The sequence below is a fragment of the Dendrobates tinctorius genome, unplaced genomic scaffold (genome assembly GCF_039654945.1).
Source record: "Dendrobates tinctorius isolate UK_male_01 unplaced genomic scaffold, ASM3965494v1 ptg000011l, whole genome shotgun sequence".
In the NCBI taxonomy this organism is placed as follows: Eukaryota; Metazoa; Chordata; class Amphibia; order Anura; family Dendrobatidae; genus Dendrobates; species Dendrobates tinctorius.
Window position 1 is genome coordinate 116,761,821 of NW_027361679.1, and position 25,026 is coordinate 116,786,846.

Below are 25,026 nucleotides of genomic sequence, written 5' to 3' on the forward strand. Positions count from 1 at the left end.
TGCAATGCGCATGCGCCATAGGCCATGGCCGCGCCTCCCTTCTGCTTCTTGTGCTCCGGCTATGCCCTGACCCGGAAGCACCCCCTGACCAATGGCAGACCAGACAGGGGCATATCAGGCCGCTTCCCCCTGAGGGAGGCGCCTGATCATTGTGTTTCCTAGCACACTGGGCCTCGCTTCTTCGTGTGCTCTCTGCAGTCTCACAGTACCGTTCTCGGTGTGCTCCCTGCAGCAGCCTCGCAGACCAGCTATCCGTGTTCCCTCCTGCTCCAGCCCTGCCTCCAGTATTCCTGTTACATCCTGCTCCAGTCCTGCCGTCCTACTCCAGTCCAGCCTCCGGTGTTCCTGTTCCATCCTGCTCCAGTCCTGCCATCCTACTCCAGTCCTGCCTCCGGTGTTCCTGTTCCATCCAGCTCCAGTCCTGCCATCCTACTCCAGTCCTGCCTCCGGTGTTCCTGTTCCATCCTGCTCCAGTCCTTCCGTCCTCCTCTAATGCTATCTCCTGTGTTCCTGCTCCAGCCATCCCTCCACGTTCCAGTCTACTGTCTTACTCTACTCCTGTCTCCTGTGTTCCAGCTCTGTTCTGTCATCTACACTTCAGTCCCACACTCCTACTCCAGTCCATCCTGAGCCGCTCCTCTCGGTACTGGCTACCATGGTACTCGAACCCCTGGGCCTGCTCCTAACGGTCCCTGTATAGGGGTCGGTTCCACCTGGCAGCTCGCCCAGGGCCCCTCGGTGCCACGGCCCAGAGGGTCCACTCCTGGAGAATCTGGCTCCAGACCAGCCACGCTAACACTGGTAGGGTGAGCTGGACTTGAGAGCTGCATAGGGGGGAACTAGCATTGGACATTAAGGATTGAGAGGGGGTTGGTGATGGTGATGGTGGTGTTGGTGATGGCGTTGATTCAGTCTTTTTTTCCAAAAACATTGTGATTCCCTGACTGCTTTGGCCTTGCGACGACACCTCAACATTTCTTGCTGGTGGTGTGCTTATCGGTGGCCTTTCAGTGGGGGAAGCAATGTAGTGTTGCTGGCTACCTTCAGTCGGGGCAGGTGCACATGTGCTACCTGAGGTTTTGTAGTCCGTCCACGCTTACAAGTGCATGGTGGTTAAATGTCTAAGCATGCAACTGGTGTTTAAATTATGGAGATTTCTACCTTGGCTAAAGGTCCTTCCGCACTTCTTACAGATAACCTTTGCCTCATCAATAGGATTTTGGTCAAAAAAGTGCCACACCGCACTCTTCCCACTATGGTATACATTTTGAGGGCTTGCACAGTGTGCAAATTTGACCGTCTGGCCAAGCTGTCCTGCAACTCATTTTGATTTTTTAACAAGTTATGGTACAGCTACGGCCCTGCCAGATAACCGCTGCTGCGAGGTCGATGCCTGCTGCGGATCCTTCTCCTCTTCTGAGCTATTGCCAGCGACACCCTCTTCCCCCAATGGATGCCAATCCAGGTCAACAACTGGGTCATCCATCACCTCCTCTTCAATGGCATCTGCACCTTCCTCTGTGTCACCGTGAAAGGTGGTATAGTATGCGGGAAGGGGCACCTGAGTTTCATCAGGGTCTGATTCTGGCTCACTATACTGCAAGGCAAATGTATATCTCTTGGTCAATGTACCAGCAGAATCATCTAGCAGTGGCTGTGCATCAGTGCACTCCATGTCAGATTCATCTTGGACTGGGGAATTAAGGATTTGACTTGATAACCCAGGCATGGTATGTGAAAAGAGCTCCGTGGAGTAATCTGAAGTGTTTTCTGCAGCAACCTTCACTTTTGGTGTGGGTGATGACCAAAACAAGGAAAGGTGTTGTTCCTGACCAGAAGCCTGCACTGACGACTCCGTGCTTGCAGGTTTTGAAACTTCAGAAGAGGAGGCAATAGAGCTGGAGGCTGTTTCGGCAATGTAAGCCAAAACCTGTTCCTGATGCTCCGGCTTTAAAAGCGGTTTACCTACTCCCAGAAAAGGGAACCTTAAAGGCCTTCTTGTGCCAGACGATGATGCCGGCTCAACACCTCCTGCCTTAGCTGCTATTGTGCTTTTGACATAACCAGCAGATGCCCCACCACCACCATCAGTACCAGCTGCACCGCCCCACCCATGTACGCGGCCTCTTCCACCAGACTTCCTAATGTTTGGAAAACTGTACCAAAAATATCAGCAGAGATATGGTACTGTATGAGAAGCGGACAGCTTATACGGTGTATGTATGGAAAATTTGAATTATCCGTCTATTTTTTAATGGAGTCACACACAGACGCTGTCTCTGTATCGATTTGACCGTAATCAAACAGCAGATATGGGATACTGTTTGACAAGCAGACAGCTCTATACGGTGTATGGATGGAAAATTTGAATTATCCATCTATTTTTTAACGGAGTCACTCACACACAGACGCTGTCTCTGTATCGATTTGACCGTAATCAAACAGCAGATATGGGATACTGTTTGACAATCGGACAGTTCTATACGGTGTATGGATGGAAAATTTGAACTATCCGTCTATTTTTTAACGGAGTCACACACAGACGCTGTCTCTGTATCAATTTGACCGTCATCAAACAGCAGATATGGGATACTGTTTGACAAGCGGACAGCTCTATACGGTGTATGGATGGAAAAATGAAAATCTCCGTCTATCTTTGTACAGAGTCACACACAGATAGCATGTATTTGTCCGTGATACCAGCCGGTACACGGTAGTGTGTGAGGAGCGTACACCTCTATACGGTGTGTGAAAAAATGAACGCTCGCTAACTGCAGAAAAAAGGAATAAATGTATTTTTGCTTTGAAAAAAGCAGTCTGCACAGCAGTGTGCAAACAGCAATGCAGCTATCAGGTAGCCTTATAAGGCAGCCTAATAACCACCATCGCTGCTGCACACAAAAGTGTGAAAAAATGAACGCTCTTTAACTGTGCAGGCAAAAGGAATAAAAGTATTTTTGCTTTGAAAAAAGCAGTCTGCACAGCAGTGTGCAAACAGCAATGCAACTATCAGGTAGCCTTATAAGGCAGCCTTATAACCACCAGAGCTGCTGCACACAAAAATATCCTCTCCTGTCACTGCACACTAACTGTTGTGTTGTACAGTGAAAATCGCTATCCGCAGAAGCAGATTTTTTTTTTGTTTCCTGCGTAAACTCTCTCCCTATTGAGAACGAGCAGCAGCAACTTCTCCCTATGCTAAGATCGGCAGACCTAAGATGGCGGTCGGCGTTCAGGGCTTTTATAGCCACTGGTGATGCCACACAAAGCCAGCCAATCACTGCAATGCCCATATATAAGATGGTGGTGGCTGCTGCCTATGTCATCGCGTTGCCCACAGTGTACGTCATTGATCATTGGCTGAGAAAAGGCGCTGGAAGCATGATGGGATACGCGACTTTGGCGCGCGGGTCGGCGACCTCATGGCCGACCTCACGCTATGGTTGGGTTTCAATCGGCGAAACCCAACTTCACCAAAAGTCGGCGACTTTTGAATTTGACCGACCCATTTCGCTCAACTCTAGTCATCTCTATTAAAAGACGTGATTGATGATGGGTATCTATAAAAGGGTTCAGTAGCACGGCCCGACTTTGACAGAAGGTTTGACTGGCAGAGACGACAGAGAAGTATCTCTGGTCGAGTAATAGAAAGTGCCAAGCCCCATGGCTTTAGGCAGAGGGGGGGAATATGTGGTGTGACGAGTGGTGGCGTGGTTAATGGGAGGTATATGTCACATGGATGGATGCTTCCTGCGATGCAATCCAGAGTATTTTGTCTCTTGTGTGCATAAGCACTAAAGACGTCATTTAGCGCACTGGGTCTGGGTTGCGGGTAGCTATGAGAGATGGGAGGGTCTGGCTACCCATATTGCCTTGCTTCTGGGTGAGGGTGTTGACTGTACCCCTGTTTTCCAATTCCTTCAGGACCTGCAGGTGACAGGACCTGTGGTGAGGTCATGACCATGTGACCAGCCCATGTGATTCATACCTCACCTATGGGCGTGATTACAAGGCTATGTAATTGAGGTGTTTAGCACATGTGAGAGAGTGTGAAGGAGTCTGTCAGAGTGTGGACAGACTTCCATGTGTCCAGGTGGGACATTACAGAGTGGTCTCTGTGCGAGGAGAAGCCCTCCTGTGTGCACGGCCCAAGACGGAGCCTCCGGGCTGGACATTGCCATGGCCTGTGTGTGCACAGGGCCTGAGGGAACAAAGCCCAGCTAAGGACTGTTTTCTGATGCTTAAAGACTGTTTACCTTTCTGTTGTGGATTTTATGGTTTATGAAGCAAATAAACCCACACGGTCAAGAAAGAGAATGCGTCTCCTGTGTCCTACGCTGCTAAGTGAGTACAAACCTTACACCCTACATTCTGTAAGTCTCTTAAAGCGCAGTTTTCCCCCATCATGAGTAAAACCTTTAACTCTCTGAATGATACAACAGGTTTTTTTCCCTCAGTCATTGGATGCTCATATTAGTGTCATCCCTAAACCAGGGAAGGCCCTCACTGTCACTACGAACTACCGGCCTATATCTTTAATAAATATTGACATTAAGATATTTTCAAAAATACTTGCAGAAAGGTTATCCCCTTTATTACCTTCCATCATAAATATGGATTAAGTGGGATTCGTAATGGGTATGGAGGCAAGGGATAACTCTATCAAAACCTTACTTTTGATCTCTAAAGCTAAGGGTGGTTCCTTGCCTATGGGTCTTTTATCTGTCGATATGGAGAAGGCCTTCGACAGGGTCCATTGGGGGTTCATGAGGGAGGCCTTACATCAAGTGGGCATTGGGCCTCGATTTCTGCAACTAATATTCTCTCTGTACTCTTGCCCTACCGCTAAAGTTAGGGTTAATGGGACCTTGTCGTCTTCTTTCGTGATACGAAATGGGACTAGACAGGGGTGTCCGTTGTCTCCCCTTCTTCATGTAATAGTAATGGAACACTTAGCCAATGCAATAAGGAAAAATAGTAGTATCCATGGGGTCACAATAGGGTCCAGAACATATAAAACAGCACTGTATGCGAATGACCTTCTCCTCTTTGTCTCACAGCCTAGGGTATCTTTCCCTTCCATAATGAAAGAATTTGAGAGATTTGGATTTCTGAGTAATTTTAAAGTATATTATTCAAAATCAGAGGCACTAAATATTTCACTGCCGCAGGGATAGGTTGAATTTGCAAAGAATAGTTTCCCCTTTAAATGGAAATCAGAGGCTATAAAATATTTGGGGGTTTCCATCACCTCTGACCTATTGAAATTGCACTTAATTATCAATCGCTATTGGATCCTACATATAAGGATCTATTGAATTACAGTAAATTGAGAATGTCATGGTTCGGGAAAATGAACGTGGTAAAAATGGATATATTGCCACGATTTCTGTATATTTTTCAAACGGTTCCTATCTTTCTCCCATGTAGCTTTTTTGGGGCATTACGTACATTAACTAGATTTGTATGGGGCAAACTCAGACCTAGGATAGGTATGCAGACTTTGAGTCGCCCTAAAATAGCTGGGGGAGCTGGATTCCCAGATTTTAAAAAATATTTCCAGGCTTCAGCTCTGGGACGTCTTGTCGATTGGCATTTCCATTATTCGACAAAGCAGTGGGTTAGTATCGAACAAGAAGGGGTGGGGGTGCCGCTAAAACATTTTCCTTGGCTCAATACAATACTGATGTCCTGGCAGTGGAGGGTTTGATGGAGATGACCAGGGGTACAGTCAAAGTTTGGAATGCAATCAGGAAAAAAAACTGTTCCACCAATACAATCAGCCTCCTCACCTCACTTTTTTTTAATCCATCTTTCCCTGCTGGATATATGCGTGGATCTTTCCTGGGCAGTTGTCACGGGGCAGTAGAGGGAAAACAGGAGACGTGGAACTGGGGTCCCTGAACTGCCCCTCAGGCTAAGGGGGTGCCCTGACTTTCCTTAACTTGGGGGTACACTTGATGGTAGTGAGGCCCAAATCCCCGACTTGGCCCTATCTCCTGTTTAGCCCTGAGCTAAACACCCTAACCCCCGCCCCAGGAAGTAAGACAGGGAATAAAGTAAACTGCACCAAAAACCAAAGAAAAGATAATACAGAACCCTCGGGATAAAATAAACTAAAAGACAAGACTTAGCTTGCTCTGCTGCAATGCTCCAGGACAGCAGTGTTAGCCCCTTGAAAACAGCATACAACTGAAGCACCACAGAACTCTGTCAGCTCCTGAACTCCAGCTTGGTTGGTCTCCAAAGAGGAACAATATCACCAACAGTTAGCTGGTGCACCTGGTGAGCTTATGTAGGAAGGTGTGAGTGGTTTCCACCTGCCTCAGATATACCAGCCATGCAATTACACCAGCAGCCTCCGGGGGCAAAAAACCACCAGCAGACTAACTAAACTTGTAGTAACACCAGCGGCCACTGGGGGCAAAAACTGAAATTAACCCCCGATGGCCTGAAAGGATAAAGGGTTATATATGAGGATCCAGATCTGACATCGATCCAAAAATGGAGCGTGACAGCGGGAGGGCAGTTGAGGATACCCGTCTTGTACAGGTGTTGAAGGATGGTAAATTACCGGCTTTTACTACATTGCAGAATAGCTCACCATCTGGGAGATTGTTGTGGATGGAATACCTACAGTTGCAGTCATTTTTGTCTTCTCTGGGGTCGGCGCCTCTATCACAGTATGTACTTTCTCCTTTCGAGAGGTTGTTTTTGAAGGAATCTCCCCCCGATCATAAGGTATTCGTGCTATACAGTTACTCAGCTGGGGGAAATTCCTCAGAGAAGTTGAATTTGGAAAAGAGAGTTGGGGTCAACTATATCCTCCAAGGACTGGGAAAAGAGTTTCTTATTCACACACAAAAATGGTAACTGCGTGTCATGCGCCGGAAAGATTTTAAAATTTTGGCAAGATGGTATCAATATCCAGTTAAATTGCATAGCATGTTCCCAGCAGTCTCCGACATTTGTTGGCACTGTGGTGAGGAAAAGGGTACTATGCTCCACATATGGTGGGAATGGAACAAGATTAAAGCTCTATGGGAGAAAGTGTTTTCAAACTATAGCTTGATCATTGGACACAGAGTGGAGAATTGCCCAGAAATAGCCTTGCTTTCTATTCTACCTTCTTCAATTAAATTTCAGAAAAATGGCATTCTGCATTTCTGCCTGAGTGCGGCACGCACGATAATTCCACAATACTGAAAATCAACCCAAATTCCTCAAATCTCAGAATGGTACCTTGAAATGATGAATATATGTAGAATGGAGGACCTCTCTGCTGATTATAATAACCGTGCTGACAAGTTCAGAGGTATATGGAGCGTGTGGATCCTGTTTCAGGATTCACCAGAGTTTCATGGGCTGTTTGAGTAATGGGCCAATGGCCCGGTGGAATGGATCTGGATTGGTGCTGGAGACTGATTGGAGAGCCGTGTTATACATACAGTAGATTCCCTTTTCCCATGCCTTCCCATCCCTTTCCTTTCGTATGTCTTTCTTTCTCCCTCCCCTCTCCATTTTTCTTTCTCTTTTTTTCTGTACATGTTTGTTTTTCCTTTTCTTTGAATTTCTCGTTCACATCTTCATTCTCTTATTTCGGTAACATGGATCCTTTAGGGGTCTTTAATAGCGGTGCCTATAATGTGCATTCTGACTTCAGTTGAAGAGGTGTTGGAGCTTTAACGAGTCGGCTTGAGATTGTTAGAAAATGCAGACTGATTTGTCCAACATGATCATATACCATGTACTGATTCCAGTTCATTTACTGTATGTTTGCATGTTGGTATCTTATTGTCTTTTCTGGAAATAAAAAAGAGATTAAAATAAAATAGATAAATCTGCGGGTTCGGATGGCATACACCCACGAGTACTAAGAGAACTAAGTAATGTAATGGACAAACCATTATTTCTTATATTTAGAGACTCTATAGTGATGGGGTACAATTGTGGCCAAAAGTATTGACACCCCTGCAATTCTGTCAGATAATACTCAGTTTCTTCCTGAAAATGATTGCAAACACAAATTCTTTGGTATTATTATCTTCATTTAATTTGTCTTAAATGAAAAAACACAAAAGAGAATGAAGCAAAAAGCAAAACATCGATAATTTCACACAAAACTCCAAAAATGGGCCAGACAAAAGTATTGCCACCCTCAGCCTAATACTTGGTTGCACAACCTTTAGCCAAAATAACTGCGACCAACCGCTTCCGGTAACCATCAATGAGTTTCTTACAATGCTCTGCTGGAATTTTAGACCATTCTTCTTTGGCAAACTGCTCCAGGTCCCTGATATTTGAAGGGTGCCTTCTCTAAACTGCCATTTTTAGATCTCTCCACAGGTGTTCTATGGGATTCCGGTCTGGACTCATTGCTGGCCTCCTTAGAAGTCTCCAGTGCTTTCTCTCAAACCATTTTCTAGTGCTTTTGAAGTGTGTTTTGGGTCATTGTCCTGCTGGAAGACCCATGACCTTTGAGGGAGACCCAGCTTTCTCACACTGGGCCCTACATTATGCTGCAAAATTTGTTGGTAGTCTTCAGACTTCATTATGCCATGCACACGGTCAAGCAGTCCAGTGCCAGAGGCAGCAAAGCAACCCCAAAACATCAGGGAACCTCCACCATGTTTGACTGTAGGGACCGTGTTTTTTTCTTTGAATGCCTCTTTATTTCTCCTGTAAACTCTATGTTGATGCCTTTGCCCAAAAAGCTCTACTTTTGTCTCATCTGACCAGAGAACATTCTTCCAAAATGTTTTAGGCTTTTTCAGGTAAGTTTTGGCAAACTCCAGCCTGGCTTTTTTATGTCTCGGGGTAAGTGGGGTCTTCCTGGGTCTCCTACCATACAGTCCCTTTTCAATCAGACGCCGACAGATAGTACGGGTTGACACTGTTGTACCCTCGGTCTGCAGGGCAGCTTGAACTTGTTTGGATGTTAGTCGAGGTTCTTTATCCAACATCCGCACAATCTTGCGTTGAAATCTGTCAATTTTTCTTTTCCGTCCACATCTAGGGAGGTTAGCCACAGTGCCATGGGCTTTAAACTTCTTGATGACACTGCGCACGGTAGACACAGGAACATTCAGGTCTTTGGAGATGGACTTGTAGCCTTGAGATTGCTCATGCTTCCTCACAATTTGGTTTCTCAAGTCCTCAGACAGTTCTTTGGTCTTTCTTATCTCCATGCTCAATGTGGTACACACAAAGACACAGGACAGAGGTTGAGTCAACTTTAATCCATGTCAACTGGCTGCAAGTGTGAGTTAGTTATTGCCAACACCTGTTAGGTGCCACAGGTAAGTTACAGGTGCTGTTAATTACACAAATTAAAGAAGCATCACATGATTTTTTGAACAGTGCCAATACTTTTGTCCACCCTCTTTTTTATGTTTGGTGTGGAATTATATCCAATTTGGCTTTAGGACAATTCTTTTTGTGTTTTTTCATTTAAGACAAATTAAATGAAGATAATAATAACAAAGAATTTGTGTTTGCAATCATTTTCAGGAAGAAACAGTATTATCTGACAGAATTGCAGGGGTGTCAATACTTTTGGCCACAACTGCATGTTCCACAGGACTGGTGCATAGCAAATGTGGTATCAATATTCAAAAAGGGCTCTAAAACTGAACCTGGAAATTATAGGCCAGTAAGTCTAAGGGTGTGTGCACATGCTGCGGATTCTGCTGCAGATCCGCAGCGGTTTTGGCCCTGCGGATCCGCAGCAGTTTCTGCTGCGATGTACAGTACCATAATATCCTATGGGAAATGGAAACCGCAGTGCAGACGGTGCGGTTTTTCCTCGCGGATTTGCTGCGGTTTCTAATCCGCAGAAAGAATTGACATGTCAATTCTTTCTGCGCATTCTGCTGCCGTTTACCATCTCCTCCATTGTAGAGGTGATAAACCGCAGGGCAAAACCACGGGCTAATCCGCAGATAAACCGCAGGTCTTTTGACCTGTGGATTTACCTGCGGATTTTGCTAAATCCGCGCGGATCAATCCGCAGCAGAATCCGCAGCGTGTGCACATACCCCAACGTCTATTGTTGATAAATATTTCTGAGGGATGTTATTCTGGATTATCTCAATGAGAATAACTGTTTAACTCCATATCAGCATGGGTTTATGAGGAATCACTCCTGTCAAAGCAATCTAATCAGTTTATATGAAGAGGTAAGCTATAGACTGGACCGAGGCGAGTCACTGGACGTGGTATATCTTGATTTATCCAAAGCGTTTGATACTGTGTCACAGAAGAGGTTGGTGCACAAAATAAGAGAATGCAGGGCTTGGGGGAAAATGTGTGTAAATGGGTAAGTAACTGGCTTAGTGATAGTGTAGTAAAAGCTGGTACGCGGTATGCAGTGACGAGGCCCGAGACGGATTGGACTTTAGGTAGTAACTTTTATACATATATATGCCGACAGGGCTATCCAGGGCTATCCTGAGCAACCAAACAAGATAACAGCAATTGTCCTCGCAGGGACCAAATACAAGAAAACACTGGTAATGAGAACACGACTACTCCGGCAAAGGCCAGTCACTATAGGGCCGCGGTCTGGCTGCGCGTTTTTTGCGCACACAAACACATGGAAAAAACGCATCATGTGTTTGTGTGCAGGTTTTGGTGCGGTTTTTTGCGCATACGTGCGCATTACAATGCGCACCCATAGACTACAATGGGTGTTTTGCTGTAAAAAACGCATTGCGTGTGCATGCGTTTTTTTGGGGCAAGTCAGACGTACAAAAAATGCAACAGGATGCATTTTGTGCGCCTGAGCGCACACTACAAAAAACCGCATGCGCATACAAAGGCGTACAAACGCATGTGTATGCGCACATAAGCGCACCCCATGTAAAATATAGGGAATAAAACGCATGCGTTTTTTGCGCTAAAAAACAGCGCAAAAAACGCAAGTGTGAAACCAGCCTAACAATATTGTATCTTACAGTTATTATGTTCTTTAAAAGGACGTAGATCTGGGGATTTATTCTGATGGAATATAGACTGAACTGGATGTACAAATGTCTTTTTTCGGCCTTGCTAACTATGTTACTATGTTACTCATTTTCTCCAGGTCCGCCAATCAGTCAACTCGGCGGCATTCTGCTTATACTGACAAAGCCACTGAGCTTACTATTTAGTTGCCATGACCTCAGCACCACAGTCAATGCCAGACACTGGGAGCTGTAATGGAGACTCACTGGTGGACCTAGGGATGGTGAATACAGATTTTTTTTATGTACTGTACGTACTTATGTACACACACACACACGCACATATATGTATAGAAACACTGCTCAAAAAATAAAGGAAACACTAAAATACCACATCCTATATATCACTGAATGAAATATTCATTACATAATGGCATATGTTGAGAACAATTAAACATAAAGATTATCAATGTAAATTAAAATTAATATCCCATGGATGTCTGGATTTTGAATGATACTCAAAATCAAAGAGGAAAGTCAAAATACAGGCTGATCCAACTTCAATGGAAATTCTACAAGACAAGGAATTGATGTTCAGCAGTGTGTGTGGCCTCCACATGCCTTTATGACCTCCCCACAATGCCTGGGAATGCTCCTGATGAGACGGAGGATGTTCCAGGCCTGGATTAAAGCATTAGACAACTCCTGGACAGTCTGCGATGCAACGTGCTGTTTTGTTGTTTAAGTGTTCCCTTTATTTTTTTGAGCAGTGTGTATATATATATATATATATATATATATATATATATATACATACAGTGTATATATTGTAGGGATTCGACTCGCTTAGGTGCAGCGGGAGACAAACATGAGGCACGTTCCTTTAAAATTTCACCAGGTTTATTACTCCATAAACCATAGACAGCATAACACTGAAATGTAACCTTCACTTCAGGCAAAGGAACAGAAATGTCCGTGGCTTCAGACTCGGACTGAGAGTCTCAGCACATGCTGGGAGCTGTAGTCCTCCCCATATACACTCTCTGTAGTGTCCCACCTGGACACATGGAAGTCTGTCCACACTCAGACAGACTCACTCTCACTCTCACATGTGCCAAACACCTCAATTACATAGCCCTGTAACCACACCCACAGGTGATCACATGGCTATGACATCACTAAAGGTTGTATTGCACATACAGGCTTCCCTGACACAGTGTAACAGAAAGATCAGCAGTACCTCTGCTGATCAATACACCCTGGAGCCTGCATCCCAAGGCCACCCACCTTGAGACCCATAATGGTCATTTAGGACCCTGCTCCTGTTACCACACTGAATGTGCCTGTACACCCGTCCTAGGACACCCACACAGCGCCCCCTAGCTGACATAGTGGTCACTACACCACATACCTCCCCCCTCTGTTCAAACTTGTGGGGTTGAACACATGACATCACCCAGGTATCTTGAGACCTGGCACCCATGTCACCTTGCCCTACAAGTCGAGAGGACATCTCCGTCTGTTTCGGTAGTCAAACTGCCTCATATTCACGTTAGGCCTCCCCCGCCCCCAGCGGTCAGTATCTCGGCCTTGGGCTTTGGCCTTCCCGTCAACGTCCGTCAGTGTGATCAGACACTCTTTAGTCTCCACCTGTTTGCAGTGCGCTCCGTCACCCGACCTTTCTCTCACTGGCCGGCTCTCCCAGTTCACACGGTCATGAGTCCCACGTCCAGCTGGGCCAACTGGCTGGTCTGAGTCTGACCCTCTGTCACTATGTCCACCACCGGGTCTCGTGCCTATGTTACTACGATTAGAACGGCCACTTGCGGACTCTCGACGTTCTTGCCTTCGACTACCTGTCCTTTCATTCCTTGGAGGATCCCTTCGGGTCCTTACACCTTGGGTTGGAGGTGGACGCCACCTGACGTTCTGTATCTGCTTATTCATTTGCAGCCGATCCTGTCTTAGCTGCTCAATCTCCTTCAGGTACGCTACCCGATATTCCAGGAGCATGCGAAGCGTCTCAATGCTTTCCACCGAACCAACCACAATGACAGGAACCATGTCATCTTCAACAGCGACTTGGATTTCACCAGCAGGTGGGATCCTCACTCTCTTCACACTGGATCGATTCACCATCTCCTGCATCACCTTTTCAAGTCTGCCAACGACTTTCCCTACCAGATTTCTGGGTACCGGAATTATGTCTTCCACAAAGCCCAGCCGACTTTGAGCTTCCCTTGCAAGCTCCAGACGTCGAGCGGCTTTCCTATTACGCTCCACGAGCATCTGTTTCGTGCGGAGACATTGTAGGTGCATCTCCTTCAGGACAGCCACCCTTCTCTCTGTGTCTTCCGTTTCTGCCAGTATCACCAACTGGTCTGTTTCTGGTGCCCAGCTCACACTATAGGCCTTTACTGCCTTTTTAAAGGTCTCATGGACACCTTCGCTGGCACACGCTTCTCGCACGTTTTCGGGTACCTCCATCACGCACTTGAAGGTCATAGACTTGCTCTCATCCTGGACAGATGGCTCTGGGTTCCCCACGGACACTTCCCTCAAGGTATCTGCCAAGACCGGGTGACTGTCTTGTGCAGCTCTTGGCTCACCATCTTCCTGAGATTTACAGTCTTCAGGACCCTTTTCCAAGATGGGCTTTGGCAGTTCTGCCTTGCTATCAGTCGGGTACGGCCGCTGTACGTCTTCGCCCATCCACTTCTCCTGCAGAAGACCTTTTACTACTCCACTGAGTTCTTGCAGAACTTTATCTCGCTCCTCTGCCAGGTAGCGACGCTCATCCTCTCTCCTGAGAATCTCCTGTTGATGCTTCTCTTGGGCCTCTCTGAGCACCTCCATATCTTCCAACAGGGTCTTGTTCATGGTTTTACAAGCGGACAGGTGACCTCTGAGCTCAGAGACTTCCTTCTCCAGCTCATCCACTCTGTGCTCAGCTGCTTGCCTTAGGACTCTTTCCCGTTCGACATGTTCTGTTACAGTCTCCTTTATCAGCTGTATCTCACGATCTTGTTCTCTTTTGTTCATCACGTGTCGCACCACTACCTCTTTAATTATATCGTTAAAGGGTACCACTGGGTCAGTCACCCCAGTCGAGTGAACCCTCCAGTTACCGTCCAGCACCAATGTGTCTAGTCTAGTCGTCTCATCCCCCAGCCCACCATCTGTCTTATCACGAGACATCAGGTCCGTCAGTTGGGCAGATGTACTTCTTCCTCTGGTCAGTTCTACCTCTGACCTGTCCATGTCAGGAGCCGTCACTGTCTCAGTGTCCGCTGGCCCCACAGTCGAAGCATCTCCATCGTCAGACCAAACGTCATCAAACAAAAGAAAGTCCCGGCCCCTCTCCCAGGCATAGACTAAGTCCCGTGGTATTCCTCTACCTTGGCACTCACCACCTTTGGTCCCCTCAAACACTACTCTGTCTACTGCGTAGTTCACCGTGACCCCGTGTTTACAGCGAACCCTGATGTTTTTCTCGGTCAGAGAGAAAACGAGAGGAGTTCCTGTCAGAGTCACCTGACTCTCTGATTCCAGCCGACCAAAGGCTCCTTCCCGGTGCAGCATCACTGTACACATCTGTGGCCCATCATTACTCCCTGGAAAGGATATTCCACATTCTGAAAAAGACCTGCACATACACTGCGGTACTCCAGACATACCTACTGAGACACCCAGTGCTGTCACTTCTTCACACTTGGCCCCTTTCTGGACCACCACCCCGCTTTGGGTTGCCACCCCAATTTTGGTCACCGCCCCCTTTTGGAACTCCACCCCTTTTTGGGTTACCACTCCAATTTGGGTCACCGCCCCCTTTTGGGACTCCACCCCTTTTTGGGTTACCACTCCAATTTGGGTCACCGCCCCCTTTTTGGACTCCACCCCTTTTTGGGTTACCACTCCCTTTTGGGTCACCGCCCCCTTTTGGGTTACCACTCCCTTTTGGGATTTCCCCATGTCCGTCCTGCAGAACCTCTTAGGCCACAGTTCACACCACACAGTTTGTCTCTCACGATACCAGACAAGTCCTTGCTGGCACCACCACAGCTTCTGCTGTCACAAACCACCGGCACCTCCAGCTGCCGTTCACACACACACAGTGGCTGGTGTCACTGCAGTTCCTGCTGCGCCATCTTCGTGGACCCGCCGATCCACTGGAAGCCGCTTGTCCCCTTTGTAAACCCGCCGGATTACTGGAAGCCGCTTGTCACCCTCAAAGATAAAAAAGCCACAAAAGTGCGCCCATAGGGCCTTACCAGTGCAGGTATAATGGGTTATGCAGCAATAATACAGGGTACTCACCCTTAATAGTTATGTAAAGCCACAACTACTGTATCCGCTTAGTCACATGCAATAAAGCTGCAGCAGGATGGTGTAGACAGACAGCGTCTGCTACCAATGCTCCCAGGGCAGATCCCAAAAAAGGAAAAACACCAGGTCCTTGTGCTGCGAGACCTTCGTGACCCCACTGAGCCACAGCAAGCACCTTCAGGTTTTGCAGAGGAAAAGAAAAAAAGAGAAAAAACACATGCACAGTCTCTCACATGTTCTGTTCGTGTGCCACTCAGGACGTACCGTCTCCACCTGAGACCGTCCAACACACAGGGCACACCGGGTGCTATTCAGGGAGCCGACCCTCCTCCCAGGGTCTCCCAACACACCAGCCTCACCAGGTCCAGGGGCTCAGCGGGTGCTCTTCAGGACATCCGTCTCCGTCTGAGACTGCCCAACACACGCCTCACCAGGTCCAAGGTCATAGCACGTGCTTCAGGGCTCTTCCCAACACTGACCCTCCAGGACCTTGCTCACTGACCCCTCCAGGAACACAGTCTCTCACTGACCCCAGTGCAACACAGACTCCTGTCTGTTACCTGTGTCGGCCACACAGGTTCCTGGACGCCTCTTCTCCTCAGAGGTATCCCACAAATTTTAATACAGTCACTTTCTCTGACCTCGGTCAGTATTACTCACAGTTATCAGACCGTCTGCTCTCCTGGCTCAGAATCGACAGCACTGCCACACGTGCTTCTGGGAATCGCTGCCCGCAGTCCGTCACCAATTGTAGGGATTCGACTCGCTTAGGTGCAGCGGGAGACAAACATGAGGCACGTTCCTTTAAAATTTCACCAGGTTTATTACTCCATAAACCATAGACAGCATAACACTGAAATGTAACCTTCACTTCAGGCAAAGGAACAGAAATGTCCGTGGCTTCAGACTCGGACTGAGAGTCTCAGCACATGCTGGGAGCTGTAGTCCTCCCCATATACACTCTCTGTAGTGTCCCACCTGGACACATGGAAGTCTGTCCACACTCAGACAGACTCACTCTCACATGTGCCAAACACCTCAATTACATAGCCCTGTAACCACACCCACAGGTGATCACATGGCTATGACATCACTAAAGGTTGTATTGCACATACAGGCTTCCCTGACACAGTGTAACAGAAAGATCAGCAGTACCTCTGCTGATCAATACACCCTGAAGCCTGCATCCCAAGGCCACCCACCTTGAGACCCATAATGGTCATTTAGGACCCTGCTCCTGTTACCACACTGAATGTGCCTGTACACCCGTCCTGGGACACCCACACAGCGCCCCCTAGCTGACATAGTGGTCACTACACCACAATATATATATATATATATATATACACACACTGTAAGGAGGCAGCTGTACATGTCCTGGACAGGAGGTATGTGCTATCGAGGTGCCAAAACTCAGTGATCTAGGACCCAAAGAAGCAGACTCCAGCATGTATAGTGCTGAGAAGTGTTTTCTGATGGGCCTAGATTTTGGGTCCAGGTTTTAAGAACAGCCATACAGCTGGAAGGGACTGGCTGTTCCCTTACCTCCAGTTCCAGTGCTTGCAACGGGCTATAAAAGGCAGTTTATCTGCCTCATTTAGTGCTAGAAGTTGAGGTGGTAACATCTCTGGTGTACTGATCAGCTTTGCAAGAGGCTGACCAGGTCATCAAAGCCTGTTTCTTTTATATGAACTGTTTTGCTTTGTTTGTTCCTTTCCTCCAATACAAGGCTGTTTATGTTGGAGAGTTTTATGGAATAAAAATAAAGAATTTGTGCCTCTGGATTCCTGAAACTGCTGCAAAAGTGTGAGTGGATCCCTACAATACTCACGTATATACATATACCAAACTTAAATTTAACTGAAAGGGGACAATCCCTTTATTTGTGCATTTTCTCTAAAAGATTATCATGAATAAGTGTTCCTAGGAATGCTCATGTCATTATAATCTTGCAGTGTAAACAGACTTTGAATAAAAAATGCTTGTTTGTTAGGTGAAATTATTTTTAAACTTGATTACCCAGTACAGATGGGGCCATTTACCACTATTTCTAACCGGGCACATTTTTTTTTCATACATAAAGTTTTAACAGCTGTAAAAATTCTCATTCAGATATAAGTTTTTTATCTTTTTTTGTGATACAAAGGGTTTCATTTTTATATCACTGTCATTTTTGTTTTTGCTGATATTGGTGGAAAAATAAAGGAAATTAGTCTACTGCAAAACCTGATGTGTTGGCTGGAAAAACACTGCATAAAATACACGTTTTTGCCTGGTTTTTGACATACATTTTGTTGCGTATTCTTCCCCACTCATTATCATGGGTGAAAAAAGCTGCAAGAATTGACGTGCTACAGATTTGAAACCTCTTCAATTCTTCAATTAAAAAAAAGAAGCAACATGTGCAGTCACTTTGTTGGGAAAGCAAAACGCTGCATATTTTTAGCGCTAAATTTGTGCTGAATATAAGTGTGGTAGGGGGCCGGATTGGGGGGTGGTCCACTGCTTACCACGACCGGACGATGCAAAGACGAGACGGAGGCAGAATTCAGTTGTAACAGATCCGGGTTTATTGGCCGTCCTCCTGACGACCTTAGCCATGCACTGCAGTTCTTTTACAGCTCTCAGTTTCCAGGCCCGGGTACCTTTCACCTTTCCTTTAGTCGTGATGACGTCCCTCGCGGATCTTTCGCTGGGGCTGTCCTAGACCAATCTACCGCCAGCGCTTAACCTGCCCGAGGTAGTCTTCTAATCAGTACCCCCGGGGCCTCGTCTGTCCTGCGGTACGTCGTGTCAGGGCCACCCCCTGACTGTCTTCTCCTGTCAGTCCCCTGGTCGAGCTCTTCACTGTTTTCCGTCTTCTGTCCTGAGTCTTCCTCTGCTGGGCTCCTCCCGGAACTAGCCTCTCTGGAACCCCAAACAGTCCTATTTATCCCCTCTCTCACTGGGAATTCCCCTCCGGGGTTCCGATCTCCTCGCCCCCCATGACTAAGCAGTTTCTATAGCCGTAAGCCATGGGTCCTCAAACTACGGTCTTTTATCCGGCCCCTGGCCAGGCCGACATTAAACTGCCTCGTTCCTCGGGCGGGACAAGGCGCCGAGTAAAGGCGTTGCGCAGCCCTCAGTATGCAGCAGAGACCACACAGGCGACGTGATTATCATCACGCGGCCTGATGACGTCACGCCGCCTGTGCCTGTACTGGAAGAAGAAGGAGGTGAGCGGGCGCCTCTTCAGAGCAGCAGGGGACATAGGTGAGTACTGTTATTTTTTTTCTTTTTAACTCCGGGTCCTATTGGGGACCTGTTCTGCATAATGGGGACCTGTGCTGCCTTTTGGGGACCTGTGCTACGTATTGGGGACATGTCCCTGCCTATTTGGGACCTGTGCTACCTACTGGGGACCTGTGCTACCTTTTGGGGACCTGTTACAGTACGTATTGGGGACATGTTCCTGCCTATTTGGGACCTGTGCTGCCTACTGGGGACCTGTGCTACCTTTTGGGGACCTGTGCTACGTATTGGGGACATGTTCCTGCCTATTTGGGTCCTGTGCTGCCTACTGGGGACCTGTGCTATGTATTGGGGACATGTTCCTGCCTATTTGGGACCTGTGCTGCCTACTGGGGACCTGTGCTACCTTTTGGGGACCTGTGCTACGTATTGGGGACATGTTCCTGCCTATTTGGGACCTGTGCTGCCTACTGGGGACATTTACCTGCCTATTGGGGACCTGTGCTACCTGTTGGGGACATTTACCTGCCTATTAGGGACCTGTGCTACCTATTGGGGACCTGTACCTGCCTATTGGGGACCTGTACCTGCCTATTGGGGACCTGTACCTGCCTATTGGGGACCTGTGCTTCCTATTGGCGACCTGTGCTGCATATTGAGCACATTTTCCTGCCTATTGGGGACCTGTGCTGCCTATTGGGGACCTGTGCTGCCTATTGGGGAACTGTGCTGCCTATTGGGGACATTTACCTGCCTATTAGGGACCTTTGTTGCCTATTGGGGATCTGTGCTACCTATTGGGGACCTGTACCTACCTATTGGGGACTGTGCTGCCTATTGGGGACTGTGCTGCCTTTTGGGGAACTGTGCTACATATTGAACACATTTTCCTGCCTATTGGGGACCTGTGCTGCCTATCGGGGACATTTACCTGCCTATTGGGGATCTGTGCTGCTTATTGGGGACATTTACCTGCCTTTTAGGGACCAATGCTGCCTATTGGGGATTCTTGCACCACACTAGTCTGAGCCTGTGGTAAAAGTGGAGTTCCACCAATATGGGCACTGGTGAGGCTGCATTGATGTGCACTGATCAGGCTGCATCGATGGGCACTGATCAGGCTGCATTGATGGGCGCTGATCAGGCCGCATTGATGGGCGCTGATCAGGCCGAATTGATGGGCGCTGATCAGGCTGCATTGATGGGCAGTGCGGTCTGTATGTTTCTGTGTGGGAAATTTCATTGCTGGTATATTGTTTTTGTAGCGCTGTATATATGTTGGTATTTTACTAATAGCAATTTTGAATCCCTAGGAAACAATGATATCAAGAAAGAGAAAAAACTGACTCGAAGTGTAGGATATTCGAAGAACCCCAAAAAATCGGTAAGTTTGATGATTTAACTACTTCTTCATTTTTAATATTGTATTTGTTCCTATTTTGTTTTATTATTTCTAAATAAGATATGTGCAGTGTGCATAGGAATTTGGTCCTAATACTTTTTAAACTATATTCCGGCCCTCCAGTGGTCCGAGGGACCGTGATCTGGCCCCCTGTTTAATAAGTTTGAGGACCCCGGCCTTAAGCTGATGTTAAGTCCTAAACTACACTCCCCCCTGCCATCTTGTGGTCAAATTTTGGTACTGCACTCCCTTTTCTGTCTTTCCCTGCTGTTACCTTTCTGTCATTACCAATCTCCGTATGTAGTGCACACATCGTCCCCTCCTACTTCCAATCAAGTCTGTCCGTCAAGTCACCTTCCCCACACTAGCATCAAAAATGCAATGTGCAGATAGATTTTAGTCTAGGGTATTTATTCCTCAGCGCCGCTTTTTAAAGGCACTGAGAAATAAAGGTATAGTGCCCCCAGCATCGGAGAATCTCTGGCCAGGGCTGGGTTTTATGGTCCCTTGTCATATGATCGCCGTTATTCACCTGCGAATAGAGAAATGGGGTCCCTGAGCTCTCCCAATACCCTTGCCATCCTCGGTTCCTCCAGCTACGTTCTCTGTCTTCCTGGAAAAAAAGTCAGGCACATGCGCAATGTGCCCGCCGAGATCTGTCTGCCGGTGTCCGGCAACATTAGTGAATTTTCTATATTGGTTCCTTTTGATCACTGTTATAGATCCTATCACAGTGATCAAAAAAAAAAAATAGTAAATCAAATCCCACTTTGTCTCCACATTAGTTCGAGAAATTTTTTTGAAATAACATTTTTTTTCGTTCTTTGCAGTTAGGGTTAGAATTAGGGTTAATGTTGGGGTTAGGGTTGGGGTTAAGGTTGTGTTGCGGTTTTTGCTGCGGATTCGCTGCGGATTTGGCCGCTGTGGATCTTCAGCAGTTCTGCAGACAGTGTACAGTAGCATGTAAATCTATGTGATTTACAATCTGCTGTGCACATGCTGCTCATTTTTAACTGCTGAAAAGCTGCAGTTTTGAATCCTCAGAAAGAAATTACATGTCACTTCTTTTCTGCGGATTCTGCTGTGGTTTACCATCTCCTCCATTGTAGAGGTGATAAACCGCAGGCCAATACACAGGTAAAACCGCAGGTCATTTTACCTGCGGTTCCGCAGATACAAATCCGCAGACCAATCCGCAGTGTGTGCACATAGCCTTAGGGTTGTGCTAGGGTTGGAGTTAGATTTGGTCTTGTTTTCAAAAGTAAAAAAAATAATGACGATATGATGGCTAGTGTTGAGCGCAAATGCTCGCTACTTGAGTTTGCATTGGGTGCTCGGGTTTGAAGGGAGTATCCCAGATCCCCACATGTTTTTATTTTAGTCTAACAGCAGCAAATCATGTGGGGCAGGGACTTGAGCATGTCATTCGAGCACCCGAGATATTTGGCGCATGCTTGAGCACGCGATGCAAACTGGAGTAGCAAGCACTTGCATATGGGGTATCGGCATTGTCAGGAGAAATTTTAGGGTCCATTTTCTCCTCTTACCCTTGTGAAAGTAAAAAAAAGTTTGGGTCTAAAGTAAATTTTTTGTGAAAAAAGTTATATGTTGATTTTTTTTGTTCCACATTGCTTCAGTTCTCATGAAGCACCTGAAGGCTTAATAAACTTCTTGAATGTGGTTTTGAGCACCTTGAGGGATACAGTTTTAAGAATGTCACTTTTGAGTATTTTCTGTCATATCAGCCCCTGAAAGTCATTTTTGATCAGAATTGTAAAATTTGGCTTGGTCATTAAGATCAATATTGGCACCACATTTTTAAATGTATCCAGGTCTAGTACAAAGAAAGGACATAACTAGAAGAACAGTGCACACTTACAGGACTCTACTGAGCATCAGTCAGAACTGACAACCGATTCATGCTCAGTAGCGACTAGCCCAGCCCCTGAAATGGACGTCACTGGGATTCTCAAACTAAGGCCGGGTTCACACTTGCATTGAATACAGATGAGTGATATGCGACCAAACATTGCATAGCACTCGGACTACTGTTAATGTTTGGGGCAGCTCCCAGGACCTTTTTTTTTTTCTCACCCGTATTCTACGTGCGAGAGAAATCGCAGCATGCTACGAATCGCACCAAGACTCGGCTGACTCTCTGCTCACTCGCACCCATATAAGTCTATGGGTGCGAGTGACACAGCGCACATCACTCGGATATCATCCGAGTGCTGTGCGATATACGCTGACACAATGGAGGAGATGGAGAAATTAGTTTCCCTGCCTCCTCCATAGCTGTGCGAGAGGCTCAGAGCACAGTAGCATTTGGCTCCAGCTCGCAGCAGAGTAGAAGTCGAGGGTCATTAGCTTAACGCATCCAATGCTCTCGCATCGGATGCCATGCGCTAGTGTGACCCTGGCCTAAGGGTCATCAAAGAAGAAGTAGTAGAAAAAAAAAAGCAGTAAGAGTAGTGGGGGAAGAATAGGGACTTGTTAAAGTATTTTTTGAAAAAAAAGATCAGATAATGACATTAGAATGATAGAGATTTAGGAGTAAAATAAAAGTTAGTTTCATACCACCACTTTAGTGAATCAGTGTCACGCTGCAGTTCTGCAATTCAGGGAAGACTGGAATACTGCTTAGGGCAGACCAGCAGCACTGCAGCGAGGCCATCACCAGGTGGCAGCAGAATAGTAAAACAAGTCGGGTCGATACCAGAGTGTAGCGCAGTACCAGGGGAAATAACAAACACAGAGTCAGAGGAACACCAAAACCATCAGTACCGGTCATAAGCAGAAATACCAGAAGCAAGAGACAGGAGCAGGTCAGAGCCAAAGCAGAGTCCAAACACGAAGGGAAACACTGAGTCGAGCTGGGAAGAGAGGAGTGTACAGACACAGGCACAGTCAGAAAAACACAGCAGTACAAATCAGGGTATAACCAGAGTCAGCTACTCATGCTGTAGGCAGAAAATATAACTTACACTGCCTGCAGGATGCAGCGCAGAGACATAGCCGACCTGACAACAGAACGAGGCAGAGAAAAGTTAACCCCTGACATGACCAGACCAGGGAAAACCCAGTCTGGATCATGACAGTACCCTCCTCTCAAGGGGGGCCACCGGACCCCCAGGTTTCCCAGGATAGTGCGCATGAAAAGCACGGACCAACCGATCTGCATGGACTGATCGCTCTGGAACCCAAGATCGATCCTCAGGACCGTAACCCCTCCAATGTACCAAGTACTGAAGCGAACTGCGAACCATCCGAGAATCAACAATCCGTTCAACTTCATACTCAGTCTGACCATCCACCAAAACAGGAGACTGAGGGGATGGAAACCCAGCAGAGGAAGGTACAAAAGTCTTAAGCAGGGACTTATGGGACACATTGGGGATACGAAGCGATGGAGGTAAGCGTAAGCGAAAGGCCACTGGATTGACAAGCTCAATGATCTCGTAAGGACTGATAAACTTGGGACCCACCTTAACAGAAGAAAGTTTGAGACGTATGTTCTTGGTAGACAACCACACTTTATCTCCTACCAGAAATATAGGTTCTACAGATCGTCGCTTATCAGCAATATGTTTCTGTTTGCCCTGAGCCACTCCAATGTTCTTCTGGACCTCCCTCCACACCTCCCCCAACCGTTCAACCACCTAATCAGCCCCTGGACACCCCGAATCCAGCCTGGAAAATTCACCAAAATGGGGTTGAAAACCGTAGTTACAGAAAAAAGGAGAAGTGCCAGTGGACTGATTAATTTGATTATTAAATGCAAACTCAGTCACGGGCAACGAGGAACACCAATCGTCCTGCTGATACGTGGCATGACACCGCAAAATTTGTTCCAGTGACTTAGTCCTCTCCGTCTGACCATTGGTTTCGAGATGGTAGGCCGAGGATAAGGTCAAGCTAATACCCAATCTTTTACAAAATGCCCTCCAAAATTTGGACACATACTGTACACCTCTATCAGAAACCAAATTCAGAGGCACGCAATGCAACCGCACAACATGCTCAATAAACAACTTAGTGTTTCTGCATTAGGTAGTCCTGCCAAAGGTACAAAATGTGCCTGTTTACTAAATCTGTCAACCACTACCCAGACCACAGTTTTGCCATTGGAAGGAGGGAAATCAGTGATAAAATCCATGGACAAATGAGTCCAAAGTCTATCCGGAAATGGCAATAGCACCAATTCCCCGGCCGTCCAGTTATGGGAGCTTTTAGCACTGGTACATGTATCACAAGCAGACACAAACACAGCGATGTCAGAAGACATGGAGGACCACCAAAACAGTCTAGCAATATCTCTCCGGGTTGCCGAGATTCCAGGGTGCCCACAGATAGCAGAATCGTGGAACTCCTGGAGCACCCTCCACCGATACTGAACAGGGATGAAGAGCTTGTTATCAGGCAAAGACGGAGGGGCAAGGGACTGATCCTCACGATTTTCCATCTCCAATTCAGAGGACACCCCCACAATGACCACCCCACGCTGAAGAATGGAGGAGGGAGGTTCATGAGGTGATATCAGATCCAAGCTGCGAGATAAGGGATCGACTTTGACATTTTTGGAACCAGGTCGAAAGGTGATGGAAAAATGAAAATGTGAAAAAAAAAGGACCACCTCACCTGTCTAGGAGTCAAACATTTGGCAGACTCAATGTTGCACAGGTTCTTGTGGTCCGTAATCACTGTGATCTGATGAACAGCCACCTCTAAAATTCATTCATTCTTTAAAAGCTAGTTTTATGACTTATAAAATTCCCAACACCGTAATTCCTCTCAGCAGGAGAATATGTCTTGGAGAAAAAGGCACAAGGTCTTAAGTTAGTCAAAGTGACAGGTCCCTGAGACAACACCACCCCCACTTCCACCTCCGATGCGTCCACCTTAACAATAAATGGTTCAGATGGATCGGGCTGGACCAATAGAGTAGCAGACATGAAATATTTTTTCAATGTAGAAAAGGCCACCACTGCTGAGGCCGACCAGTTTTTAAGATCAGCCCCTTTACAAGTGAGATCAGTGAGAGGCTTGACCACATGAGAAAACCCCTTAATAAATTTGCGATAGTAATTGGCAAAAATAAAAAAACGCTGAAGACCTTTAAGGTCT

The 25,026-nt window shown here is 46.8% G+C and overlaps 1 long non-coding RNA gene across 1 annotated transcript in view; it reads right to left on the minus strand.

Moving 5' to 3' along the window:
* Positions 1 to 5,176: 5,176 nt before the first annotated feature.
* Positions 5,177 to 25,026, minus strand: part of LOC141049873 (uncharacterized) — a 58,091-nt gene continuing 38,241 nt past the window's right edge. Inside the window, exon 5 of the long non-coding RNA XR_012220461.1 lies at positions 5,177 to 7,803. This is a non-coding gene — a long non-coding RNA (uncharacterized lncRNA). The remainder of the gene's footprint in view (positions 7,804 to 25,026) is intronic.